The sequence below is a fragment of the Carettochelys insculpta genome, chromosome 33 (genome assembly GCF_033958435.1).
Source record: "Carettochelys insculpta isolate YL-2023 chromosome 33, ASM3395843v1, whole genome shotgun sequence".
Taxonomy (NCBI): Eukaryota; Metazoa; Chordata; order Testudines; family Carettochelyidae; genus Carettochelys; species Carettochelys insculpta.
In genome coordinates this window covers 2,285,078-2,294,504 of record NC_134169.1, presented here as the reverse complement: position 1 = coordinate 2,294,504, position 9,427 = coordinate 2,285,078, and the positions used below count along the sequence as shown (strand labels likewise).

Below are 9,427 nucleotides of genomic sequence, written 5' to 3'. Positions count from 1 at the left end.
ACTGCAGAGGGGACAGTAAGTGAAAGGGGCCTTTTTGTTCCCTCATCCTCACTGTCCTCTCGGTGCAACTCCAGCTTCCGTCGGGCACAATGTCTGTGCTGGGCATTGGGAAGGGGTTGCTGTGAGCATCCATCACAGTGTTTCAGCTGCATGAAAGTTCATCACTTGATAAATTAGGTTGGCAACCTTCAAAGTGCTGCAGGGCTGCTTTTTGGTTGAAGACACAGACTAACACAGATACCTCTCTGTCAGGAACCACATTACAAACAAGGGGGGGCACCATGGCTTAGCTGGCTAAAGCACCTGTCTAGTAAACAGGAGAGCCTGGGTTCAACTCCCAGTGGTGCCTTATGGAAAGCCTTTGGCAATGTTTTCCAACATGTGTCTGGGGAACTGAAGAGCCTTCCCCTGGCAATCCCAGCCATTGCTGGGGAAGGTGAAGGCTGATGGTAGAGGAGCACTGGAAAGCATCCAGGTACAGAGCAGAGCTCAGGAAAACACAGCTGTAACTGGTGTGGGGAAGGTGGTGCCTCTGCCTGCAAGAACAGAATCTGATTCTTCCAGCTCTGGGGCTGTCTGTGCACAGAGGGTGACAGTGCAACCTCTCCAGGTGGGGCAGGGCAGGAGAGGGAGAGTTACTCTCTTCTCACATCCCTTTGTTTGACACTGACAAACTCCAAACAAGTTAGGAGAAAAGTCCCAGACAGGCACTGTGGGTCCCCTGGCCATGGACCTCCCAGGTACATGGGGATTAGGAAAGCAGCACCCAGTGGTGTCTGGCCAAATATTTCTGGCTGCCTCTCACCTGCTTTGCAGCCCCACTGGGCTCTGCTGGAGAGTTCAGAGAGCTGCAGGAGGCAGCTGCCATCATTCTGGAGGAAGAAGTGACAGACACTGACAGGTTCAAGAAGTTGCAGTTAATGTTAACTCTCAATGCTAACATTATCTTGTTTGGTAGATTTTCCCAGAGGCTTGCTCCTGGTTCATTAGATAAGGGGTTGGGGGGGTGCAGGCTTTACCACCCCTAAACTTTCATGAACAAAGTTCTTCCTCAGTTGATCACTGCAGTATTTAAGTCCAAACTCTGAATGGACTAATGGGTTACATTTCACTGGAACTCTCCTGGGGACTATCCAACAGGTCACAGCACCCTCCTTCTGAAAACAGATTTACATTGTCACTAGGTCTGACATTTTAGCACAGTAGAAGCTCCTTTATTCAGCAACCCCAAGCAAGCTGCAGGATCATCAAAAGTGCCAGATACAGAAGTTACTGCCACTTATTGCAAACCCAGCCACATCTGATTGATTGGTGGGTGTCCTTCAGCAGGTTCTTTTTGTAATCATTGATGATGCTCCAAGCAGATGAGAGAGAGCTGCCCCGCACATGCTGGTAATCTGTCTCCCTAAGCGGCTGTAGCTCTGTTAGTGGGAGAAGCCAGAGAAGCAGGGGATGAGCTGTAGTATGTGCATGGACAGACAAAGTTTAATCAAACCCCATTTGTAAAACCACTGTGAGCTGGGGAAGGGACAGAAGCTGGGGGAAACAGTGTTTGCCCTGCAGGGGGCTGAAGATGAAGGAATCCAAGGGGCACTCTTTGTGTGGTGGTACAGTTCAGTGGTAGACTGTGTATATACAGTTTAAGAGAGTTTTGTTCAAATCTAAAGACCTCCCTTTCCCATCACATTCTGCATTTCTATTCTATGTGTGTTTGTCATATGGAGATGAACCCTCAACATGTGCTACTGCCAATGCATATAACCCTAGCAAGCCCTTCCCTCAGCTGACATTAGAGAGTGATATGAACAAAGAGGTGCTCACTGGGAGTCTATAAAATGTATCACATTCAGTCAGATGTATCTGCGCACTTTTAAATGTGTGTGAATTCAGAGCCAGGCTTCTTGTATCCTCCCTCACCCAGATATTCCTCGACAATCACCACCAGCCTTTCAAGCCTCTGCTTCTCCATTAGTTCTCTCCAGGCTGGTTACTTGAAAAGAATAATGAACCTGTCTAGTCTCTCTGGAATTAGCAGACAGAAGGGCAGGGATTGATGTCTGGGGGAGGACAGCAGCAGAGATGGGGCAGGAAGCAGTGTGCCGAGTGGCGAAATAGCTTGTGGGTGGCAAGTGCTGCAAGGTGCCAGCTTAAAAAGAGTTACAGGAGCTGAGGAACAAAAAAAAGTGGTAGGTCCTATGGTGTAATGGTCAGCACTCCGGACTCTGAATCCTGTGATCTGAGTTCAAATCTCAGTGGGACCTTCTGGCTTTTCACTGGAAATCTCTTCCCTGTCTGTAAATCAAGGGGGATTCTTCATGCATGTGAGTGAGGATGACTTCCTCTTGGTTCATGAATGAGGTCCTGTGGAGCTCTGTCTCCTGTTGGGCTGGTTCACTAATATACCTGCAGTAAGTTGGGCCTCTAGAACACAACAGCCCTTTCAGGAATTGAGGAGGATCTGTGGCAGGTGCTGCAAATAGAGGGATTGCTGTCAAGGCCAGAGAGAGGGGAGTGCCACATTCATTTCCCCAGGGCAAATGTCTGCCCCTTTCCCAGCTCTGCACAGCCCAGCCCAGCAGCTGGGAGAAACCAGAGCCCCTAAGTCAGCCTTGGGGAAAGGGCCTTTCCTCCCAGGCAGATTCCTATGCCCCTGGGTGACAGCTGTCCTTTCCCCTCTGCCTGACGGAGGCATCACATTCCCAAGGTGTGTTTGGGGCCCTGCTTAGCAGGGGGGAGTGTGGCACTTTTGAGCTGACATCAGAGATAGGTTGGGCCCTGCCATGGAAAATTAAAGCTTCCCCCTCCAGCCTCATGCAGTTACCTTGTGCTTGGAGTCTGCTTGGAGTCTGCCCAGCAGAGGAGCTGGAACCCAGCAGCGTCAGGGATGGGGTGTGCACAAAGCAGGATGCACAGAAGAGACTTCAGTAGGAAAGGAAGCAGAGAGGCTGAACAATAATGGGATTTGAATGCAGTGTGCAGAGTACAACACATTTGCAATCCTTTTCCTTTTCCCCTCAGCCACCTCACCTGAGTGGTGCCTGGGCTTTTGAAACATCCCAAGGTGAGCACTGCCAGGAACCTTTCTGCCACTCCTTGGCTGTCTGGGGACACAGGAGGGGCGGGTGTGGCTGTTTAAAAAGGCTCCCTGTGCTATTGTGCACTTGTTTGCTCCTCCCCGGGCTCACCTTGTCCCACAGACACACACTCAGTGGGCACCTGTGCTGAGCTTATGTCCCTGCAGCTGCCTGGCCTGGGCCTCTGCCTCGGGTGCTGTAGGGCAACCGACAACAGGGAGAGAGAATTGGCCTCATCTGGGCTCTGGCCTGTGCAGCTCCACTGTCCCTCTACAACCATTTACAGTAATATCATTGACACCCCAGACTCCAATCCTGTCCCTGAGCGCACACACACCACATGGCAGTGAGTGTGCCAGGGAAGCTGGGCTTGCATTGGCTGCATGCATTGGCCCAGAGCCCCCTAAATCAAGACATGAGTAAGGCAGGCTAACACCAGCACCACTGCCATGGGTCAGAAGGAGGTCCTGAGAATAAAGGGATGAGACATTCACTGAGTGACACTGAAGCTGAACTGAGATCTTTGGGAGCTGGGTGGAAGAAGTGTCTGGGAAATCCCAAAGCAGTAGTGCTGTGACATGGAGCCTCTCATCAGGAGCGGGTGCTTCCACCCTGGTGTGTGAGGGTTGCGACCTGGCGCTAAGGGATGTGACCTTGAGACAGATTAAAGATCTCAGGATGTGGAAGTTGGTGTTAAGCAGAAGTGCGTTGCATCCAATGGTGGGCAGTCTGGAGTCCCCAGAGATGTAGCACAGGGAAACTGGGACATTGCAGAAAAGGAAGTCGAGAGTAACCACTCTGCTTTGTGGCAAACACCAGACACCAACCTCTGGACATAGCTTAGAAGGCCAGACCGCTTTCCATTGCACCCCACACCTCTGGCACACAGAGGCTAGGGACACCCAGCGTATGAGCTCCCCTCTCTCACTCTCCTGGCTAAGAACCATCCATGTCCCTCTCCCTTTATGTACTGGGACAGAGTTGTGCCCTTCACTCCACAGTGACACACCTCTGGGCCCCAGAATTCAAGGAAACAATTCCAGAACTATGAGAAAGATCCCTGCAGGGCAGAACATTTTGAAGAGAGACACAGACGGACAGTCAGACAGACAGAGAGACAGATTATTTGGGTTCTTTTTTATGTGCCTGTTTTGCTCCAGAGCCTTCGGGTGTGTTCACCCAAGGGGCTGCTGGGGGCAGGACATGAGCCCTGCAGAGCTGGGGTGGGTGCGGCAGTGACATCACAAGGGCCTTTTGCAGAGCAGTCACTGATTGGTTAAAGGAGCTGGGGAGGTGATGACCTCACAGACAGTACAGAACAATGGCCAGGTGGGACAGGCTGCAGGACAGGGGCCTTCTCAGAGTCCCCCCCAGGGCTTTGCTGCAGGGAGTCTTTTTCTTGAGAGCTCTGCCCTGGAGGCTGGGGAGAGAATTCAGGGTGAGGAAGATGAGCGTGAGGAGAAGCCTCTTTGGTGTGTTCTACTTCCCCACCACTAACTGCGCTGGATGGCAGACGTCCCTGTGGGGAAGGTCAGAGTCTGATCCAGCTGGTGCTGGGCAAATTGAAGGCAGGAAAACAACAGCTTCAGGTTCTGCAATCCCCAATGGAGCCGGACAGTAAATGAATCAGGATTCTCCTTCCAGCTTCCTTGGCCCAGAGCTGGAAAGTGCAACAGTCTGTGAGCCACTAATGCCTTTTTCTCTGGCGCAGGGCTACCAGGCCATCTGCCACAGAAAAGTCTCTTGTAATGTGCAGTGCAGCTGTACATGAAAAAGAGACCTGTTCTACCGACTGCACTGGCTCCGCGCTGAGGTCAATTTTGTCAGCCTTAATTTGTTGTGTCGATATTGCGGTAGGTGTAGGAAGTGTTGGGGACAGCTGCAGCACCAGTGAGTGGCAAGATCAAGATTTCCAAATACAGCGTCTACACACAGGAAGCCGATTTCAGATGCAGCCATTGGACGTACTATGGCTGATTTCAAAATAGGCTCCAGTCCCTGTCTTAGCAGCCCCTGTTCCCAAGAGCTGCTCTTACTCGTACAATGAGGTTTACGCCTTTCAAAATAAGCCAACCCCAATTTATTTCTGAATTATTTCAAAGCAGCGGTTGCCTTGTGTTGACGCTGGGATAGTTATTTTGAAATAGCTTTGCTGTGTAGAACCCCCTTATGAACCCAGGTCTGTGACAGGCACAGCAGCAGCTGCTCAGAAGACACCCAGCACTGCAAGTCAGGTTGTCACTCACCAGCACCCCAGTGACAGGGGATTTGGAATGGTAACTGAGTGAGGGGAATACAGGGCAGAGCCTCCCCCACACCCAGCAAAGCATCTGCATCCTGCCACCTCCTCTCAGCACGACTCTGGACTGCTCCCTACAAGCCACTCAACGCCTTTCCTTGATCTTTGGCCCTTGCTGTCTCGAGCAGTCAAGCAAAGGGGAACAGACCAGCACCCTGAAGCTGTCTCCGAGGTAGCAAAGGGCTTAGTGTTAACCAAACAAGCCAGCCAACCCACAGAGGACCAGGCTTCTCCGAGGTGCTTTCAGAAAGGAGCAACTGGCAGTTGCAAGGACAGTATTACCCCTGCAGTGAGATCGCTGTCCCTCCCCCACAGCTCAGCATCCCACCTGCGCATTCCCAAACCCCCTCCCGCCACCATCCTGAGCCCCAACCTGGCTCCTCCCCCCCCCCGCCCCAGTCTGTGTCTCCCATTCCCCACTGCCCTGAGCCTTGGCTAGAAATTCCCTCAGACCCTGCTGCCCCTCACCAGCTGTCCTAGGCCCCTGCCGGGTGTTGCCTCAGACCCTGCCTATCCCAACTCCCACTGCCCTGAGAACGACACTAACAAGGCCCATGTTCCCTGGCAGAGGGGTAACAGCATCACCACCTGCTGCAACGTGCTTCCAACGGAGGCACCCCAGTCTGCTGCCTGCTCCTGAGCTCAGCTGCTCCCAGCTCACCCAGAGCACAGGGCCTTAGACCAGCAGCTGCCCTGTCTGCTCTCCTACCCACAGACACAGAGGCCACAGGAGCAGAGCCCACAGCTGTCACCCCAACCCCAGAACCTCTGTGTATGCAGCACTAAACCTGCCCACCAAAATGATTCACCTGCAACTCACTCACACCTGCTCCCGAGGTATCTCCACATGAGGTAAATGGCTCACTTGTGCATCACCACTTTCTCTCAGCCGAGGCAGTCCATGGCCACGGCCTCCTCTTTCATATCCAGCCTCCACATCAAACGTGTGTCTGTTCCCACCAGGTGGGAGAGGAGATGTTCAAAGGGCTCTCATGAGCCCTTGCACGCAGCTCAGCACGGGGACCTACAGATCCCCCCTGTACATTGAGAGCTTTCTGGGGGTAACTGTGAAGGAGGCACTGCTCTCACATTACCTTGGAAGAAAAGTGTGGAGAATAAAGTTATCATTGGAGAATGTGGGTATCGATTCTACTACTTCTTGCATGCGAAACAAGTGCTCTCCCATTTGAGCTAATTCCCCTGGCTATATGCAAAGTGATTTTCAGAGTGTCCCATCTGGGTGTGTTTAACAGCTGGAGCTGTTAGAATGGGTGATCAAATAGAGGTTCTGAAATGGGGTGTTAATATTCTTTTTAGAATGACGTCATATGAAATAATCATCAGACTCATTGCTCCTTGTCAGTTATCAGCTGCTTAAATCTGATTGTCAGTCCCTATGAGCTGTTCCAAATATGTATTTACAACAAAGATATTTATTTGTACCCATGAGGCAAATCTACACAACACCAGCATTGGTGTCACCCATGAAAAATTCATTCCGCCCCAAAGGAAATTCCTCCAGCCCGAGGATGGGCAATGTCTGAGGGAACACGGATGTGGCCTTGGTTCTCTGGTGGCTGACAAAGGAAGGGATGAGGGCTGCAGAGGTTGAGCCTCATTGGCTGCTGCCCTCCCACAATGGCCAGACCACTGGATGGATGCAGTACAGAAACTGTTATTCTAGATAGTTCTGCAGAAACCTTTTCTCCGTACCCTGGAATTGAATGGGGGGAGGAAGGTGAGGAATCTTCCATGTTACACCACTGAGGGGACAATGCTACTCCTTTTGCCTGACAAATCTCAGATATTCATGTGATTTTTCTGGCCAAGGTTGGGAAACTTATTTATTCAGCCTAGTGCACTCCCCTGTGGGAACAAGAGCCCCCAGAGTGCAGGTGGGCGCCTCCACTTTGGTCTTCATTCCAACTCCTCTCTTGTGGAACCTATGTACTAAGACGTGAGTCCAAAAGGCCTTCTGAGCCACGCTCAGAGAGGAGGAGGTGGTGGTAAGAGTCTTGTTTCAGCCAGCTGGCAGTTTACTCTGCTGCTCTACAAGCCTGCAACAAATTTTTTGCAATTGGGGTCGGTAATTTGATGGCTCTCACCATTTGACTGTCAACATTTTCTCCCTTTCTTATTTCTGAAGAAAGCTTTTGAATTTAGATTGTGCGGTGTTGGCACAGTCTGCTCTTTTGGGTAAGAAGCTGAGAGGGAAGGCTGCTTCCAGTAATAAAGAAACTCACACAAAGGTAGTCAGTAGCAGACTCTTAACAGCACCATTCCTGGGTGCACTTGAATCACCATCTTTCCAGTTAACAGCCACAGGACCACCACATGGCTGCAAAGCAACTCGCCAGCAGAACACTCGCCCTCTGCCAGCGTCAGTGCAGGATACTCACCAGACTGCATGCTGGGTAAAGCCTTCACAGCTGAGTGGTGTGGTGTAGCAGAAGTGTGCTGTGCCCAGAACCCAGTGGTCAAGGGATGAAAATGGTTCTCTGCCAGCTGTAGAGACTTTGAAGATACCAGCCTGCCCCACTTCTGCTGCAAGGCTGCGTCAAAAACTTTGTGACTGGGGTCTGCAATTTGATGGTTTTGGCAATTTTACCCTCCACCTCGTCTTTCTTTTAATTAATAAACGCAAAAGGATTGGCCCAGTGGGCTCTTTTGGGTAAGATCTTCTGGGTACCTTGACCTGGGGCTGTGGCAGGTCCTCTGGAACTGGAAGAACCTGGGTGGATTTGGTGAGATTGGTTTACGTCTGTGTGAGGAGGATACAGGCTGTGGCACAAGGGAAGCTGGGGTGTGTAAGAAAACTGCTTGTGTGACTTCTTGCTGGCCAGGCTGGCAACAGATGTGCTCTTTGTGACTGATTTGGTGCCATGTGGGGAGAACACCCAGTGCTGGGCTGTAAGCAGCCCTGTGAAGCAAAGGGGTGTTGCACCCCCATCCCCAGAAGAAGGGGAAGCCTGCTGGAGGCCTCAGTGGGTGAGCCCAGAACACCTGTGCCCAGCCCCACAGAGACTGACACAGGAGACAGGACATGCTCATGGCAGGACCCAGGGCGCACTAAAAGGGTGGCCTCTACGCCAAGCAGAGGAGCCTGGCTGAGGTCCTGGAATCAGGAGCCGAAGACCATACACCCAGGTGGCAGATTGGCCAGAAGGGCCCACCTGCTGCTTTGACATGACCCCAGAGGTGGAGATGACCCTCCTGCTTACCTGCTACTCAGAGGTCCTGGACTGACCTGAGCTCTCTGCCCCTCTATGAAATCACTCTCGGGAAGGTCCTGATCTGCTGTCTGCCAGCTACCTGTGCATCCCAGACCGACCCAGGGGTCCAGGACCAGCCTGAGCCTACAGCTCTGCTGTCACTCCACTAGCCCAATGATGTAGGCATGCCCGACTTTCCAGACCTGATGGCGGCTACTTACCCAGAAGACATAGAACTGCCCAACCTCCCAGATAACACGGCGTGGGACCTTGAGACAAGGGAGGTGGAGGTAGGAAGCAGCTGGGGGAACGCCCCATCAGAGCCCATGTCGATGTGTTTTGGGGGATCCCCACTGACCAGAGCTGGTGTGACTCTGCCTCCTACCCATCTCCTTTGCCTCTCCCAACCCAGAGTGCCTTGGTGGTGTGCTTGGTGCTGGACCCTGCTTCAGGGAAAACCCACTGGCATACTGTGTGAACCGCTCCGCCCTGCCCCTGGCCCAGGGCTCTTATATTCTTTGGACTGCCCCGCCCTGCGAACAAGCTGCTGAGGCTGATTAAACGCTGCCCAGCCCTGCCCCAGGCCCAGGGCTTCTGCACAGACTGGGTGTGTAGAGGCTGAGTCTGACTAATGGACTGCCCTAGGGCTGGGGCTTCTATCTTGACTGCCCACCTGCAGCCCTGTTAAATGGGACTGGGGCCCATGGAGACTGCTGTCTGCCCAGAACCAGGCGGTGCCTTGGTTTGGAGAGGTCTTGTGGCCTGCTCCACCCCAGAGGGGGTGCACATGCCTGACCCAACCTCTACACCCAGTTTGAAGCAATTTGCCCTGGTTTGGCTCT

The 9,427-nt window shown here is 52.4% G+C and overlaps 2 non-coding genes across 2 annotated transcripts; both read left to right on the top strand.

The window, feature by feature from the left end:
• Positions 1 to 275: 275 nt before the first annotated feature.
• Positions 276 to 349, top strand: TRNAT-AGU (transfer RNA threonine (anticodon AGU)). The gene has a single exon. It is a non-coding gene; the product is annotated as a tRNA-Thr (tRNA).
• Positions 350 to 2,189: 1,840 nt separating this feature from the next.
• On the top strand, positions 2,190 to 2,261 carry TRNAQ-CUG (transfer RNA glutamine (anticodon CUG)). The gene has a single exon. It is a non-coding gene; the product is annotated as a tRNA-Gln (tRNA).
• Positions 2,262 to 9,427: the final 7,166 nt, after the last annotated feature.